Below are 17,961 nucleotides of genomic sequence, written 5' to 3'. Positions count from 1 at the left end.
CAACTTCTACAAAATTTTTTCTGAATCTTCCTGTCTCACGCTCCTTGGTCTCCAGCCTCCCACATCCCTCCAACCCATCTGGTTCCATTATAATTCTAACATTCACAATCCCCATTAAGATTTAGAAATAGATCCTATACCTGTGCATATCTCTGTAATGGAAATTACCACATTGAATTGCCATCTTGTTTTCACTGTTTCCCTGCAATGGAACTATGATATTTCTCCGAGCAGGGCCCATGTTTTATTAATATTTTTAACAGTATCACTTAGTACAGTATCTAGCACAGTTAGTGCACGAATGTTTATTGAATGAGTTGAATTGAATGATGCAGGACTTCAACCTCAAATCAGACACTCATTCTTTGCTCCTTCATTTGAATGTCTATCATCTTTCTCACCTCTTTGTATTCTCTCTTTTTTTTTAATTTTAAAATTTTTATAAGGTACAAACATTTGGGTTACATCTATTGCATTTGCACCACCTGAGTTTCACATTGAGACCCAGCTTGTTGAGTTGGACGTCAACATTGCTGATTCAATTTGTCAGAATATTCATTTTGCTGTTCACTTCCTCCTATATGTTTTCATTATGACACTGCATTTTTAGTTTCCTTGTTCACCTCCCTATTTTACCCTTACCTTTGGTCTTAACTTGTTCCCTTTTCATTTTAGACCATTTTCTTAAGTCTGGTTCTTCCAGTTTCCCAGAGGCTGTCACCTCTTGCATCGTGTTGCAGGTGACAAGCATTCCCTGAAGCTCTCTTTTCATATGATAGAAATAAATATCAGAAATTTGCTCTTCTTCTGAGACTATAGTTTTATTTTTTAAAATCACATTCTGCAGTATTTTTTGGTAGTCTCCTTTTTTCCCTATTCACTTATCCTTAGATAATAAATGCTTCAAGATGAACTCTACCCAATATCTCTGTGTGTTTTTTTAGTTCCTGCCAATTTTCTTTGTTTATTTAGGAGTATAACAAAGAGCCCAGTTTCAGCCAATCACAGGCAGCTGTGTTTCAGCCAATCACAGGCAGCCAACTCATCACACCAAGTAGGGCAGATGCCTAGCTGTAATAAATTTGGGGGTTGCTTTGCTTTGCTTCTAGGTCCAGCTGCTCATACTGCTCAGTTGAGCTCTCTGAACCTCTTCTGGAACTCTGCTAACCTTAATTTGTCTAAAGTTTTTCTCTTAACAAGTGCTATATAGAGAAAAATACTACAGGAATGAGAGATTACAGTTTTAAACACAGTGGGTAGGTAAGGCCTCTCTGAGAAAGTAATACTTAAGCTTAATATTTGAATAACTAGCCATATGTCCCACTCTGCCAGAAATACATTGCCCCCAATCTCCATGACAATTCCTATCCTACCTACTGTACAAATCCAAGCCCCAACAATTGTCAGATTTATATTAAAAAATAGTATTTTCTTTTTATCTGAAATTCAAATTTAACTGGATGTCCTATGTTTATTTGCTAACCCGAGCATCTCAATGCCTCCACCAAGCTGGAAATATTTCAGCTCTCTTATGACCTGCTATGCTACCCTCCTCCTCTCTTAAGGCACCAGTGCCCCTGGTGCCTCCACAGCTATGTGGAGACAGATTTTATCACCCATCCTCTACTGAAGCACATTAAAGTCAAACCTCATCTGATTCATCTCTTTATTTCCACGTGGAGCAGGGAACTGGCACTTAGCAAATGTACATATACTTGTTTAACAGATGCACAGGGTGTTTATATAGACTTTGAGGTGAGAACATTTGCTAAATAGGAAAGTTCTTCAGGACAACAGCTTTTTACTTGAAGACAGAATTATCTGCCACCTAAAGTATGTGTTTCCCAAAATACTAAGCAAGCTCCTAAGTGTCTCAAACATCTGCTCCAATATTCTCTTCTATTGGAGTATGGGCTACACTTGCTTAGTACATAGTGTTTAGGCTGCTTTTGCACAAAGTGTGCACACACATAATGGCTCTACTGGCAGAGACACAGTCATCCACCACGTAACAATGCTTCGGTCAACGACAGACCACATATAGGATGGTGGTCTCATAAAGCTAAAATGGAGATGAAAAACTGTCACCTGATGATGTTGTAGCCATCGTAACATCATAATGCAACAAATTAACTTTTCTATGTTTAGATACACAAAAACCATTGTGTTAAATTGCCTACAATATTCAGTATAGTAATATGCTATAGGAGTTTGTAGCCTAGGAGGAATGGGCTATACCATATAGCCTAGGCACGTAATCGGCTCTACCATCTACATTTGTGTAAATACACTCTATTAATTTCACACAATGACAACATTGCCTGACAGTGACTCATCCCATCGTTAAGCAACACATTACTATGGATCCATTTGGGAGGACTCCCAATTCTGGATGTAACTACATATGCTGAGACTAATCTGAATCCCCAGGATAGGATCTCTAAGGACTTTGACCTGGTTGGAACTCCAGAGTTTTTTGAGGGTCACTTAGTCCAGACTTTACTGAATTTGCTGGGCTTTCTTTTCCATGGTCTTCAGTTATTTCTCAGCCAGCCCATGCCAAGTGTTTCCAATAACATGAACCATTTGACTTTTCCATGATTCTTTATAATCTTCAGCCTCTTTTTTCACTCTCTCTGCAGTTCTTGTCTTTCCAGACTTCAAAGGAGCCTTTTAAGGGCTCTGCTGGAGGCCAGACGAGGGTCCCACACTGTCCTTTCTGCATGTGTCCTCAGGTAGTTTCTTCTACTCTATGGTTTCATGTGCACTTTCTGTCTCATAGACAGTTTTTGAAATCTATCATCCTCTGATGGCTTTCATTGCTCTGTTTCTTTTTTCCCCTTCTCTCTCTCTCTTTTTTTTTTTTTTTAGTTTTTTGAAGTCTAATTGACAAATAAAAATTATATATATTTAAGATGTACGACATAATGTTTTGATGTATATATGCATTGTGAAATGATTATCACTATCAAGCTAATAAACATATCCACTACCTGCCATAGTTATCATTTGTGTGTGTGTGTGGTAAAAATATTTAAGATCAACTCTCTTAGAAAATTTCAAGTATACAACATGGTATTATTAACTACAGTTACCGTGCTACCATTAGAATTCTAAAACTTATTCCTACCTACCTAAAACTTTGTACCTTTTGACCAACTTCTCTCTATTTCCCCCATCTCCAAGCCTCTGGAAACCACCATGCTACTCTCTGGTTCTCTGAGTTCCACTTTTTTAAGTGAAATCATGCAGTATTTGTCTTCCTGTGCCTGTCTTATTTCATTTAGCATAATGTACTCTAGGCTCATCCATATTGCTGCAAATGACATGATCTCTGTTTTTAAAGGCTAAATAATATTCCATTATATGTATGCCACATTTTCTTTAATCATTCATCTGTTGATACACACATAGGTTAATTCCATATCTTGGCTACTGTAAATAATGCTGGAAGGGAATGCAGCCATAGCTTTGAGATACTGATTTCATTTCCTTTGAGTATATACCAGAAGTGGGATTGATGGCTCCTTTTCAGGAATTTCACAAATTTCCTTTTCTTTGGGATCTGTTACTGAGAATTATTGTGATCCTTTTAAGATGTCATGCTTCCTTGTTTTCTCATGTTTCTTGTATTTTCATATTGATATCTATGAATCTTGTATAATAGTTGCTTCTTCCAATTTTATGGATCAGCTTTTGTAGGGAAAAACTTTTTTCTATGGATGCATCTATCGTGTTGGGTGGATAGGGTGCTTTGGCTTTGATTCTAGGTGGGCACAGTATTGTAGTCTCTGTATAATTTCTTCAACTGTAACTAGCATTGGTGGTGTCTGTGAGTTCCTCAGTGGCTTAGATCATGGCTGTTAGTAGAGGCTGTGGCTAGGCTTTGCTGGGGACAGGGCCTCTAGGTGGGCCACTCCTCAGATACCAGCAGTGGCAGTGGTGGGCAGGGTGAACCTGTTTGCAGGCCCTGGATGGCATGCATGGGCACCAATGGTGGCAGGTGGGACAGTTCAATTCCCAGGCTCCTGGGCATTGTGTGCAGGCACTGGTAGCAGGTGCGTGGGTGGCTGTGGCAGCAGACAAGGCAAGTCCATCCCCAGGAACCTGGATGATGTGTAAAAATTTTAACAAATTAATTCAGTCTTACACACTATACCTTTATTTGCAGTACTTAGGCAATTTACATTTAATGTGCTCATTGATACATTAGGGTCAAAATCTATCACGTTTATTGGGTATTGGGCAGGTGGGAGAGGGCAGGAGGGTAAAGGGTATATTTACACCTAATGGGTGCGGTGCTCACCGTTGGGGGGATGGACATGCTTTGCAGCTCTGACTCTGGTGGGGCAAAGGCAATGTATGTAACCTCAACATTTGTATCCCTGTAGTATTCTGAAATTAAAAAAAAATTTTTAAAAAGGAAAAAAATCTATCATGTTGATGATATTTGTTTCCTATTTGTCTCATCTTATTTTTCCATTCTGTATATTTCATGAATCTCTTTATCTTCACTAGTGGCTTGTTAGCTAATCCTCTGTGTCTTATGTTTTCAGTATGTGCTCTTTGATTTACAATTTGCATCTTTAACCTTTAACATTCCAACAAATAACATTCTACCAGTTTAGATATTATACCATTTTCTGACATCAGTGCACTTCCATTTTTCCCTTCTGTGTTTTGCATTATTGTTGTCATATGTTTTACTTCTATATCTTATAAACATTACAATACTATTATTTTTGCTTTAAACAATTATCTTTTACATAGACTAAAATTTTCAAAATGTTTTATATTTATCACACAAATAGATAGTATTTCCATCGTTTGTCATTCTTTTGTGCAGAGTCAAGTTTTTATCTGTTATTAGTTTTTCTGCCTTTATTCCTTAAATACTTCTTATAGGACAAGTTTCCTTGCAAAGAGTTTTCTTAGTTTTTTTTTTTTTTCCTGAAAAAGTCTCTCTTTTATTTAATATTTATTTTAAAGGATATTTTTTGCTGAATATATAATCCCAGGTTGGCAAGGTTTTTGTTTGTTCTCTGAAGTACTTTACAGTTATCATTTTCTTATCTTCTGACTTGCAAACTATCTAATAAAATATCTGTGGTGATTCTTGCTTTTCCCTCTATAAATAATGTATCTTTTTTGCCCTTCTGCCTACATTGGATAGTCTCTTTATCATCATTTTAAAACATTTGATTATCATGTGTTTTTTATTTTCTTCATGTTTATCCTCCTTGCAGTTTATTGAGATTCTTGGTCTTGGTGTTTTATGATTGCTATTTAAGTTGGAACATTCTTCGTCATTATTTCTTCAAATTATTTTTTTTCTGTCTCATTTCCCTCTTGTTTACTTCTGATACTCTACTTTTACATATACTAGACTTCCTGGTATTGTCTTCCCATTCATTAAAGCTCTGTTTACTTTTTCTTTTCAACATTTTTTTTTCTCTTTGTGCTTAAGATTAAATAGTTTCTGTTGCTATTCACTCAGATTCACTGACTCGTTTCTTCCCCTAAGTTGCTCTTAATCTTACCCAGAAAATTATTCATTTTAGAAATTACATTTGGGTTTTTGAAAAAATAAATCTCACTTTCCTCCACATTATATTCACATCTTTAAAAAGTTAGTTGAGTATATTTATCATAAAAGTTTTAACATTCTTATCAACTAAATGTGTCTTCTCTGTCATTTCTAGGGCTGTTTGTATTGACTGATTTTTCGCTTGATTACAAATCCCATTTTCCTGCTTCTTGACATGCCTACTAATATTTGATTAAATGCAGGACATTGTCACATTGTGGCTTTTATCCTGTTGAATACTTGGATTCTGTTGTCTTCTTTTATGGAGTGTTAAGATTTGTAATGACAGATAGCTAAGAAATCTTCAGATCAGTTTAATGTAATCAAGTCTTTTTTAAAGCTTCAATAGCATGGCTGTAGGACAAGTTTAGCCATATCATTAGGCATGAGTCTTCTGGGGTCTGTATTCTATGTAATGGAGAAAGATTGCCCACTCTGCTGTCGTACCTGAATGAGCCCCAGCCTTAGCTAGCTTTCAGAATTGTTCATTTTACAACTTCTAGTCATTCTTTGTTCAGACTTGTAGAGTTTTCCTTGATGCATGCACAGCTAATTATTCAGCAAAGCCTAAGGGAACCCCTATGAAGATATTTGGAGTTCTTTTTCTCCATAGCTATCTTTTTATGGAACTCTACCTTGCATCTTCCAGAAGGCTTAGCCCCCCTGAATTTCAATCTCTATCTTTTGAAATCACTGAGATCATCTTGCTTTTCTTTGTAGTCTCTCTTCTTGAATCTGTCTAGTATGTACCTCTGAGGCTAGAAGTGATACAACGATGGGGCTCACTTTGTATGTCTCTTCATAGGAGTCATAGTCTTTCAATGCTTGTTTCCAGTGTCTGAAACAGTTATTTCATATATTCTGTAGAGTTTTATGCTTTATGGGTGGAGGGTAATACCACTGCCAATCACTCCACTGTGACCAGAGTTAGATGCCATTTTGAGCCAGAAGTTTCACCTAAGGAACTTTTTACAATAAAATATTCTCCTGTAATGTTTAACCAGATTGCTTCCTATCATTTTCTCCAAGCAGCTAGCTAGATTGCAGTAAGCCAAGTATGCTTACTTTAATAGTTTATTAAGCATATTAAATAGCTAAGACATTATTACAAGAAGAAACTTGACCAAAGTCCACCCTCACAAAAACCATTACATTCTATTATTTTTTGAATCAGATTATTTTACTGCTCTAATGACAGAGATGATTGAGATGTGATTATTTTCAGTAAATATCCTGGATTAGAATCACATAATCACTCATTTCTGCATCATTGACAAACCCTTAACATACACAATATTTTTGAAAGCCAAAGTTCATAATGGTAGAAATAAACATGGAACTGAATTCTGTTGTTATTATTTTTATTATGTTTCCAATAAGGAAACTGGTTTACTGTAGAATTTTTTCTTCTGAATTTTCTTGCATTTGGATTAGGAATATTGTAAGTTTGACATTTCTTCTTGTGCATACGTGTCTGCCAATTTATCCTTTGTTGTGGCACCTGCTATGGGGGTTATGCATCTGAGACATTCGGAACGCGTGTGATGTTGGTTGTTCTTGGCTCTTAACTCTTAAAAGAGCACCACAACAAATTTAAAGAAAATTAGGAACACAAGAAGGATGAGAAAACGGTGCCTACTTTTTCTTAACTTCATATTTGTGTTAGGTTTTAAATATAAGTCTTTATTAATAAAGTTCTTAGTGGAAGCAAGCATAAATATTTTAGATAAACTGATTTTTTTTAAAATTCACAGTGGATTGAAAAATAATGTTCATGACTGTAGGTTCAATTTTTATGAGCATTTTTCAATTCTTGGTCCAGTGGAAAAGAAATATAAATCATTTACCATATCAGTCCACTAATGAAATGTTACATCATTAAATTGCCAAGAGCATCCAGCCATGGGTTCACCCATGGAACATTACACACACACACACACACACACACACACACACACACACACACACACACACACACACACACACACATATTACTTGTACACTAAGCCCCAACCTTAATCTGGTAATATTTCCCCTTTCTAAAGAAGATATCTTCGTCTCTATAAACAAACAAGGCAAATGACACTTGTTGTGATGGTAGCAATTTCAGATTAATGACCTACTCGAGTGTGAAGACTAAAAGAAATGATGGCCAGGTAGAAGTATTAATCATTTCTTGACAGCCTGCCCTAATAGCACCATTTTTAGAGTTCTGCGGTAAATTCTGTTTTCAGACTGAAATCATTCAGTTGTATATCATCTACGTTTGTAACAGTTCTCCCAGTGTCAGTACAAAATACAGAATCAAGAAGGTGGCTCTGGAGAAAGGAGGTGGCTGGGTGATGCATTTTCAATGAATCAGGTGCTTTCATGTCAGCTTTGAGTTTTAGTTAAATGCAAACGGGATGATATTAAAAACATGACCAATGAGCATTGCCTTTGAAGTCAGAGATTAAAAAAGCACATGCAAAATAACAGATAAGCTCCCTTTCTCCATGATAAATCTTTCTCAATGCTATGAAATATAAATATAAATGGGATTTTTGCCCTGTTGCTCTTGTCTGATCTACTGATATGTTTCTTGATAGATCATGTATATTTTAAACACTGTGATAATGGGTTGAAATCATGGGGGCTCATTGTCTGTCAGTGGAAATTGCAAATATGCATTTGGAATTACAAATGGGAATTCCGACGTACAACTTTAATTAAAAATAGAATTAATAGTTTTGTTTCAAGCTTTTTCAAAGGTCTCTCTGCTCCAGTCCCTTCTTTTATCCTTTGACCCTCTTTCACCTGCTCTGAACACAAAAGGCAGAGCCATTCTCCTCAAATCTGAGTCAGATCACACCACTCTTCTGCTCAAAGCCTTCCCCTCTCTTCCTATCTCACTCAGAAAGCCAAAGCTCTCTTAAAATCTACAAGGCCCTATGTCAGGGGCTGGAAAACTACAGCTCGCAGGCCAGATCCAGCCCACGGCTTATTTTGGTGCAGCTGGTGAGCTAAAAAATGTTTTTTGCATTCTTAACTGGTTGAAAAAAATTCAAAAGAAGAATAACACTTGTGGCGTATGCAAATGATACGAAATTCAAATTTTGGTGTCCATAAATAAAGTTTTATTGGAACGCAGCCATGCCCATTCATCTGTGTATTTTATGTGGCTGCTTTTGTGCTACAATGGCAGCATCAGTGGAATAGTTGTAACGGAGACTGTATAGCCCAGAAAGCCAAAAATATTTACCGTCCGACCTGTTCCATAAAACAGCTGCCCGCTGCCCTGTGTCTGCCACTGCCCCTCTCCACTCTCATTTGATTATTCCCCCAAAACCACCCTGCTTCAGCCAAGTCCCCTCATTGCTGTTCTTTGAATGTGGGGCACTCTCTGCCCAGGACCTTTGCATCACTCCTCCTTTGGCTTAAAAAAAATTTTTTTTCTTTCCTTGCAAATGTCTGAATGGTTTTCCTCTCCCTTTGCTTTATCCAGACCTTGCCTTCTCAACTGAGACTTTCTGAACCATCCTATCACACGAATAATTAAAAGTGCAAACCTCTTCCGTCCCATCCCTTTCCCTTTCTGTGGTTCATTTGTCTCCAAAACTTCTCTTCATCTCACATGCTCACATTTTCCCTTAATTATTTTTTTTATTGTCTGTCTCCACACTCCAGAAAGTAAGAGGTCAGGACTTTTTTTAAATTTTTCCCCCTAGATGAATTCTCAGGACTAAACCAGTGCTGGCCTGTAGTGCATACTCAATAAATATTTGTTGTATCAGTGCCTGAATACACATTAAACACACATGAACAGTTTATGATGGTGTCATTTATTTACTCTGTAAAGAGAGATCTTTGGGTAAATCATTTCTATATATTAATAGAAGAGTTAAATGCTGAAGACAGAGCCTTTGGCATCAAATTTGTCTTCACAATGATTCGTATGGGTTCTTCCTGTTTGACATGTCCCCATGCCTCTTCTAGGGCGAGCGTTACTTGCAATCTTCCGTTTGTAAAATCGTTCCTGCCCGAGACTCGATCAAGCCTGGTGTAGGCAGCGTTTACTGACACAAGCACCTGGAGGGTCTCTAATTCTGTTTCTTGAACTGGTCCTGAACCAGGCTCTGCTTTCTCTGGCCTCTAACTCCTGAGTTCGGTTCCTTAAATTCTAGTCACTCCCACAGCAATAGTTCTAACACCCCACCTCGATTTAACACCTTCTCCGTGCTCTGTGTGGTCTCAGACTGACCGACCCTGCGGGAACGGTTGAGTGCAAGCAGGCTGTTTGGGAGGGCTCCGGGGAAGCGTGGGGAGGTGAGAGCTGGGAGGCGGAGGGGGTATGAACTCGGGCCACTGGGGCTCAATCCTGCTAGGACCTCAGGGACACTGGAGGGCACAACCCCGGTTTTCCCCCGAGAGGGGAGGAAGCAGGGGGATTCTTTGAGGGCTTCACCTGGGGGAATGCTCCCCCGTCCCTCTGCTCCTTCTGATCTGTCCCACGTGCAGGCCAAGCACACCTGCTGGCCAGAGACGCCCATCGGACAGAGGGAAGAAACCAGCCACAGGCGTGCACCGCACTGGCCTTGCGTGGCCCGAGTGCCATGGTGGAGCATTGGCAGCGTCTGCCCAGCCACTTGCCCTCATCGTCCTTCTTAATGTTCCCAGTGACTCCGTGAAATAGTCATTACCGCCTCCACTTCACAGACACCCAAACCGAGACTCTGAGAAATGATGTCATCTGGGCAAGAGTGGAAGAGCCAAGTCTCACATTTGAGGCTGTTTGGTTCCTAAGCCTGTGCTCGTAACCGCAGGTGACGACTCTCCCACCTCCCCTAGGGCCACATTGCAAAATGGTCAGCTCCCTTTTTTGCTTTTTTAATTTCTTGGATTTTTTTTTAATTGAGGTAAAGTATACATACATAATTTACCGTCTTTACCATTTTTAAGTGTACAGTTCAGGCCCTTCCCGGCCTCTGGTAACCACCAATCCACTCTCCAACTTCGTGAGACCCTCCTTCTCAGCCCCCACCTCGGAGCGAGAACAAGCGGTCTTTGTCTTTCTGTGCTTGGCTTATTTCACTTAACAGACGGGCTCCTGCAGTCAGCTCTCTAAACACTACATCCTACCAAAGACTTTCTTGGCTCCCCGCCCCCATCAGGACACCCAACAAATGTGCACTTTCTGCCCCTCAGCCTCTCCACAACCCACCAGAGCTTTCCAGAATCCATCCCTACCACAAGCACCATCTGAGGACTTCTCTTCCTCTGTTTGCTCCTCAAAAGGTCATTTTTCCTTCGAATATCTGCAAGGCTTTTCTCCTCATTTGCTTTAGGTCTGTATCCAGATATTGTCTTCTCTCTAAGGCCTCCTGAACCTTCCTATTTAAAAGCCCAACCCTCCTTCCCCACCCTGTGGCTGGGATGAAGGCGTGGGCTCTGGGTTCAGTGGTGTAGCCAGGGTGCGCTCTTTCAAACGCAGATCTGATTTTGCCAGCCTCTTCTGCTCCCTGTGCCCCTTGAACCACTTGCATTATTTCTGTTGCTCCAAGAACAAAGACAAAATTTCTTAATATAGCCTCAAATCCCAGCATGTCCTGTCTCCCACCCTCCAAAACTCTAACTACACTTCTTGCCACCAACTCCATGACTTACTAGGAGCTTTGCTTTGAGTTCTTCAAATGCTCTATGTTCCCTTCCACCACAGCACTTTTGCATACTCTCTTCCTTCTGTCCAAAATGCCCTTCCAACCTTTCAGTTCTCATCGCAAGCATCAGTCCCCCAAGGAAGTCTTTCCTGACATCTCTATACCCTCCACTCCTGTTCTGGGTCAGGTTTTAGTTTTACAGACTGTGTTCCTTCTCCTCCTTGGCATTTCTCTCACTTTGATGCCAAAGTGGTTCACTGATGTGGTTATCTGATTGTCACATCTGTTCTTCCCAAAGGGCAACCCATTGTCGTCATCATCATCATCACTTCTATCATTCTCATTTCCACCTCTCCTTCCTGGCAGATGCCCGGCCGATACCCATTTCTCACCAGCACCAACACTGCCTTCACCATAGCTCACCTACAGATGTTTCACTGCACCTGAGGCCAGCCCAAGGATGTTTAAACCCACCCCACGTAAGATTTGGAGAAAAGTTTCTCTTTTGTTTTGCAGCCAGATATTCCCTCCCTTAGCACAGATCAGCTAATTTGTTTGATCACGGCCTGAGCTGCAACCATCAATAATTAAGTGAAATATCTCACGGGCTTGCATCTTTGGATTTTCTTTTTAATGCCTAGAGGGGGAAAGCATTTAATGAAACATTCAAATAAAAGTCACTTATCCTTCGAAGCTCAATTTCAAAGAAACTTTGAAGGAGAATCTATAAGGTCACCAAGAAGAATAATGTACTTAGGGAGGTGCGGTGATTGGAGCCACCGCCCCAGATTGTATATATTTAATAATACATTTAACTTCTTATAGAACAAAATGTCAGTTGAAAAATAAATGCAGGGTTATTTGTTTGTTTATTTTTGGTAGGACATGAGCTACTGTCAGAGGGGAGTATTTTTTTTTTATCAAGGCTTTCTATGACTTTATTAAAATAATAGCTATATGGGTCAAGATAAGTTGTGTTATGCTTCTATAGCAAATATTGTACATCTCCAAAAGCACATCCCAAATATCAGTCACTGAACACAATAAAAATGTATGCCTTACTCATGTCATGATCTAATGCTAGTCAGGCAGCCCTCCTGCGTCCGGATCATGGGGTCTCTAAGTGTTCCCAAAGCACAGAAAGACAAGATGGAGAAGCCACACTGGCTCCGACCTACACTGGCCTGGAAGCTGTCCACATCGTCTCTGCTTTTGCTCTCACCTAACTCCAAGGATCACATTTTAGGTTTTAACAGGCTGGATCTGCAATCAGTGCCCCAGACTTTTCCTCCATTGGTTGACTTCCCTTACCAGGGACACCATCTGGCTTCTACCCGAGATAATACTCATCGTCCATTTCCTTTGGCCTCATTCCCAGCCTCTTCCCCACACTCAATGACCAGCATGCCACCTGGGCTGTGCATTTGTCTCTAACCGAATGCCTAGTTTGGCCAGTTCCAGAAGAGGTCTCACTTTGTATCTGCAGAACAGACTGTAAGTGCATCTCCTACATTTAAATTCAACGCCATAGACACTCTTTGTTGCGAATCTGTGTTATCCATGTGCACAGTGGAACGTGTTACATTGAACACCTAAGCCAACTCTAATTTGCAGAGTCCTGTGTTTACATATCACGTCTGAAGTCAAGCTGTTATCATCTTTATTATAGCTCAAAATGATCTGATATAAAATCAGTCCTCCCATATGTCTCTGGTAATAAAACTTTCTTGGAATCATACAGTAATTCAGCTTCGATCATGAAGAACTCCTGCTGTGGCCTGCTGGGTGCTGAGACTAAGAAATCTTCCTTGTTTATCTGTATGCATTTTGCTCCCAGAGCAGAAAGTATTGCCTTTTAGCTGCACGCCCCATTGAAGAATGTCCAGCTTTTCTCTGTGTTGAGAGCCGGATCAATAGTGGCAGTAAGTGATTAAACACAGCCTGGAGATGCCAGCCGTGGGTCAGTCCATCACAAACAGGGCGCTGGGGGCAGCCGCTATAGAATAATACAAAGAAACATCCATCTGAGAGAAAGGAGATCAGGATTCTAGTTCTTGCTGTGCTGCTAAGTGACCCTGTGACTTACCTTGTTGGCGCCTCCATTTTTTCATCTGTGCTGTATGGAGATTAATCTGGAAACTTCTAAAGCCTCTTTCCCCACTCAGATTCTGTTATTATATACTCTTTATAAAACATATTAGGAGGTGAATCGACTCTTCTGAATGTATCTTAAAATGAATAGATGGAATTACTTTTGAGGGAATATTATGTGTCCCCTAAAAAGAGGTATTTTAAAAGAATAATTAATGACATGGATCATCATGTAAGGAGGAATTCCAAAAACAATATCATCTCAACTTTCTAAAAAAAATAAACAAAAAACCTTTTAAATCAGGTAGGAAAAAAAGAACCCAAAATGAACAGTTGTTTCTGAATAGCTTATGGATGATACTTGTTCTATTCTTTGTATTTTTTCTGTATTTTTCAAACTTTCTAATGTGTGCTAAAAATTCATTGATTTCTTCTCATTGCCTCTCAGATTTGAGTCTTCGTCAAATGGCCAAACTTTGATCCTGTCTAGTAGTTCACAACCTATTCAGACCCAAGGCCCTCCTTACCTTTTTATGACAAATATTTGTAAAGTCCCCTTAATTATGATGAAATGAAATTCATAAATAATATAACCTAACCCTATAGATAAGATAGACCATAATGCTGTAACTATAATAAAGAAGAAATTATGAATAATGTAAATTACAATAAAATAATATGTATTTTAAAGTGTAAATGTTTAAACTTACCTGCACTGGATGTCACAGTAAAATATCTCGATGCTCATACCCATAGATGGAGGCTTTGTGAATTTGGTGGCTTCCAGTATAGACTGATCCAGGTAGGAGGACAGCAGTTTAAATACTGCTGTGATCCACATAATTGCTGGTGGTAGGATTTTGCAAAAGAGGAAAAGCTGATAAAGTTCCAAAGAATGAGAGTACAGGCTTCCCTTGATTTATATAATAGTTTCATATTTGGGAAAGTCATTGAATATTAGAATCCCCCAAAATACATTGTGTTCCTATGTAAATGGATTTAGGTTCTAATCTCAGTTAATTGTAAACAAGTTTGTCATTTGGAATAACACCAAAGGTGAGACAATTCTTCCCTGGGCAGGACCGTCTTATGCATTGCAAGACACTTGCATCTCAAACCCCCGCCCAACAGTCTGCACCAAATGCTTGTAGAACCCTCATTACTAGAATAGCCAAGAAATGCCCTCGTGTTTTTCTGTAACTCCTCTTTGGGGAAGCACCAACCCCAGTCAAGAAGCCCTGCTCCAGCCCGGTTCTGCATTTGTGGCCTCAATTCTTACCATTGGCCACAACTCCCCCAAATCCATTTCTTACTCTCCAAGTACAGCGTGCCATCTTATGTCTCTGTACTTTGCATCATGCTGGTTTGTCCTACTTCCTCAGCTTCCTGCCAAAATGTCATCCCACTTCATCAAATCTAAGATGCCTTTAACATCTAAGACACACCATTATTTCATTATTTATTATTTTCTTCTAGGAAAGAAAAAAAAATGCTGTCAAGAAACCTACAGTATGTTGCTGAATATAAAATGGACCCCAATTTCTGAGATAAAAAATGTGAAAAGCAATGGGCATTTGGAATCGGTGGAATCTGATCTTTACCCTTCAATGTCAGGCTGCCTTCAAAAGACTGTGTACTTAAGTATTAATATCTAGGAATCCTTGCTCAGAGCCTGTGATCTAGTTTAAATACTGGCTCTACTGCTTGGAAGAGTAGTGCATCTCTTTTCTTAGATCGTAAAATGGGGGTAAGGATTAGGTTTTTGGAGAATTAAGCAACTTGATTCATGTAAAGCATCAAGCTCTTGTTGGACAGAGAGTAAGCCTTCAGTGATTGTTATGCATTATTTATTGTTGCTAATAATGGGTGATTGTAATGTCACCTCTGCAGTGACTCTGTCTTGGATTCTCTCAATCAGAAGTTTCCCTTCCTTTCTGTGACCTGTCCCAACAGTCCCGTTCAAACTCTCAGTTTCTGTTTTTGTTTCCTTATTTGGACATGAGGGCTTTGAGAGCAAGGTAGGGACCAGCCATCTCAGAAACATTCATGCCTGATGAAGAGGCTGGTGCACAGTAGGTCTTCATCAGCCTTTGAAGGCATCATAAAGCTGGGAGAAAATCTAGACCTTTGATTTTCAAACTCCTTTCCTTTTTATTTTTTCTTAAACAGCAGAGTACACCTCCAAAGAAATCTTCTGCAGAAACCTATCGTGTGAAACGCAAAAGAGGAGCTGTTTGGGTTCTGAAAGTTGGGACCCTCAACATTCTCCATGCACCATCCCCCCCAAAATTAGTATCCTTCAGGAGGTTCAACGGGGTCCCTGAAGATCGTTAAAGGAGCATTTGGGGGAAAAGTTTGGCATTTGAGTACACGTGTGTGTGCACACACACAGGGCCCCGAAAGGAGAAATTACTTGCTCAATTTCAGAAATAGTGGCTATCATTTGCTCGGCAAGACTCTGTACCAGGCACTGTGCAAGCTCTTCCCAGGCATGTTCTTCTTTAGTCCTTGTGGAAGTCCCATGCGGTAGGCATAGCATATTTCCAGTTCACAGGGGAAAAGACTGCCGATTAGCACACACAGCCAGTGCGGCAGAGCTGGGCTATTATCCCAGGGTCTCTGAATCTGGACTCCCAAGTCTGAACTGATACAACCCAGGTTCATTAAATCAGCGTCAGAACCAAGTCTGTCACCACCAGGCTTGTCTTTCAAGTTTGTGTGTCTTCTCCACCATATCTCTACTTAGAAGGTTTACTTAATGTTTTTTCATGTTCTAGGATTTAGATAAAACAATATTAGTTCATTTTTCAGAAGCTTCTTTGTACTCCACAAAGCAGTGTTTGCTAAAAAAGAAGATTTGCTGCCTATAATTTTAGCCCCAAATAGCAAGCCAGGTTGGACAGAGAAAGGGAGAAGAAGTGAGATTTTATTAATGCATCAAGCCCAACTCTGTATTGGGATAAATGCCTGAAAAGTGAAATAGTACTCTGAGAAACCAAGCATCATGATAGTAGACGCGTGGCTCCCCCAGATAAACAACCCAGCTCTGATTTCTCTCCCAGGAGCAGTATAATAGTGTAGTTTTACATTTGATGGCTTGAAGTCAAGAAACCAAATGCTAGATTTCTGTTGAGTCTTTGTGGATTCGGTCCCTTTATTTTGTTCTCTCCCCAGTGATGCATGGTCTTGCAAACAGAGAAAAGATGATGAAAATTGTAACCAGCAGCTTAGTCAATATGCAAGTCATTTTTCCTTCTTATTTTCTTTCAAAAAATGGCATTGCAAATTTGCCAATTTATTTATTTATTTTTTTTGCAAGGCAGTGAGAGCTGAACTATCTGTTAAGAAATGTGTGAAGCTGCCAAGCCCCGGCTGAGCAGCGCCCAACATCTGGAATTCAAACTGTTGCAAATATGAAGAGTGAAAAAGCTATTCTCCTGCTGTTCACGGCAGATAAAGCAATGCTCATTAAGGCTTAGAGTGATGTCCAGGGATTCAATTTGACTGCTAGAATGCCTATCGTCTTGTAGAAGTCTTGTCTGACGATCCTGAAATCTCATAAAGGAGCACCAGATGCTGTTGGAAATGGTGGAGATGTTTCCCTCTGTATATCCTTTTTCAATTAAAAGCAATTTTATTTAAACACACGGCCATTTGATATACCACAAATGTTTGCTTACCCAGAACTCAACCAAACAGAAATGTTTAGTGAGTCCAGCAATTGGTGTCCATAAGGATGAGCCTGTTATAATACCTTTAAGTTTCCTTTGAATCATCAGAGAAAGAGTAAATTCTGTTGAGTATGTTTTTAGTAATTTTTTATTTATATTTGAATTATTTCATACAATTTAACTAGATAAGTCCAAGATGGCAAATGCTACCTTCCAGCGTACTTTCAGCCCTGCCTCTGTCCAGGTGCACGGGTCATTCTTAACCAATAATGTGACTCCCCCAGCTCTCGTTTCTGGCCTATCCTCCGGCAGGTACTGAAAACTTGGTGAAACTGATACTGAAATATGGAATAATACTAATTTGCCATTAAATTAACTGATACATTTTTATAAAAAGAATATTCAGTTAGCAGCTGGGGAAACAGGATTCTGTTCGTCTTATGAAAAACTACATTGAGTGGAATGCATTTTCATATGCTTCTGCTGTCTTTAATGAGATAGTAGGTGTTTTCTGCAGTGTGTGTGAAGTTGACCAATAACTAAGCAGGTTGCTGGTAAACTTAGGCAATGTCAGTGAGTATATTAACTATCCATATATTTCAAAGGGTTACAATGTGAGTAAATAGCTTATAATTTATCATTATAAAAAGTATAATTACTTCATACTTGATAATTCATATATATGAATTTGCAAGAGATTGTATCATAATTTTTTTTTTTTTTTTTTTTTTTTTTTTTTTTTTTTTTTTTTTTTTTAGACAGAGTCTCACTTTGTTGTCCAGGCTAGAGTGAGTGCCGTGGCGTCAGCCTAGCTCACAGCAACCTCAAACTCCTGGGCTCAAGCGATCCTCCTGCCTCAGCCTCCCGAGTAGCTGGGACTACAGGCATGCGCCACCATGCCTGGCTAATTTTCTATATATATATCAGTTGGCCAATTAATTTCTTTCTATTTATAGTAGAGACGGGGTCTCGCTCT

This window comes from Microcebus murinus, chromosome 16 (assembly GCF_040939455.1).
Source record: "Microcebus murinus isolate Inina chromosome 16, M.murinus_Inina_mat1.0, whole genome shotgun sequence".
In the NCBI taxonomy this organism is placed as follows: domain Eukaryota; kingdom Metazoa; phylum Chordata; class Mammalia; order Primates; family Cheirogaleidae; genus Microcebus; species Microcebus murinus.
Note: the sequence above shows the minus strand (reverse complement) of the source record.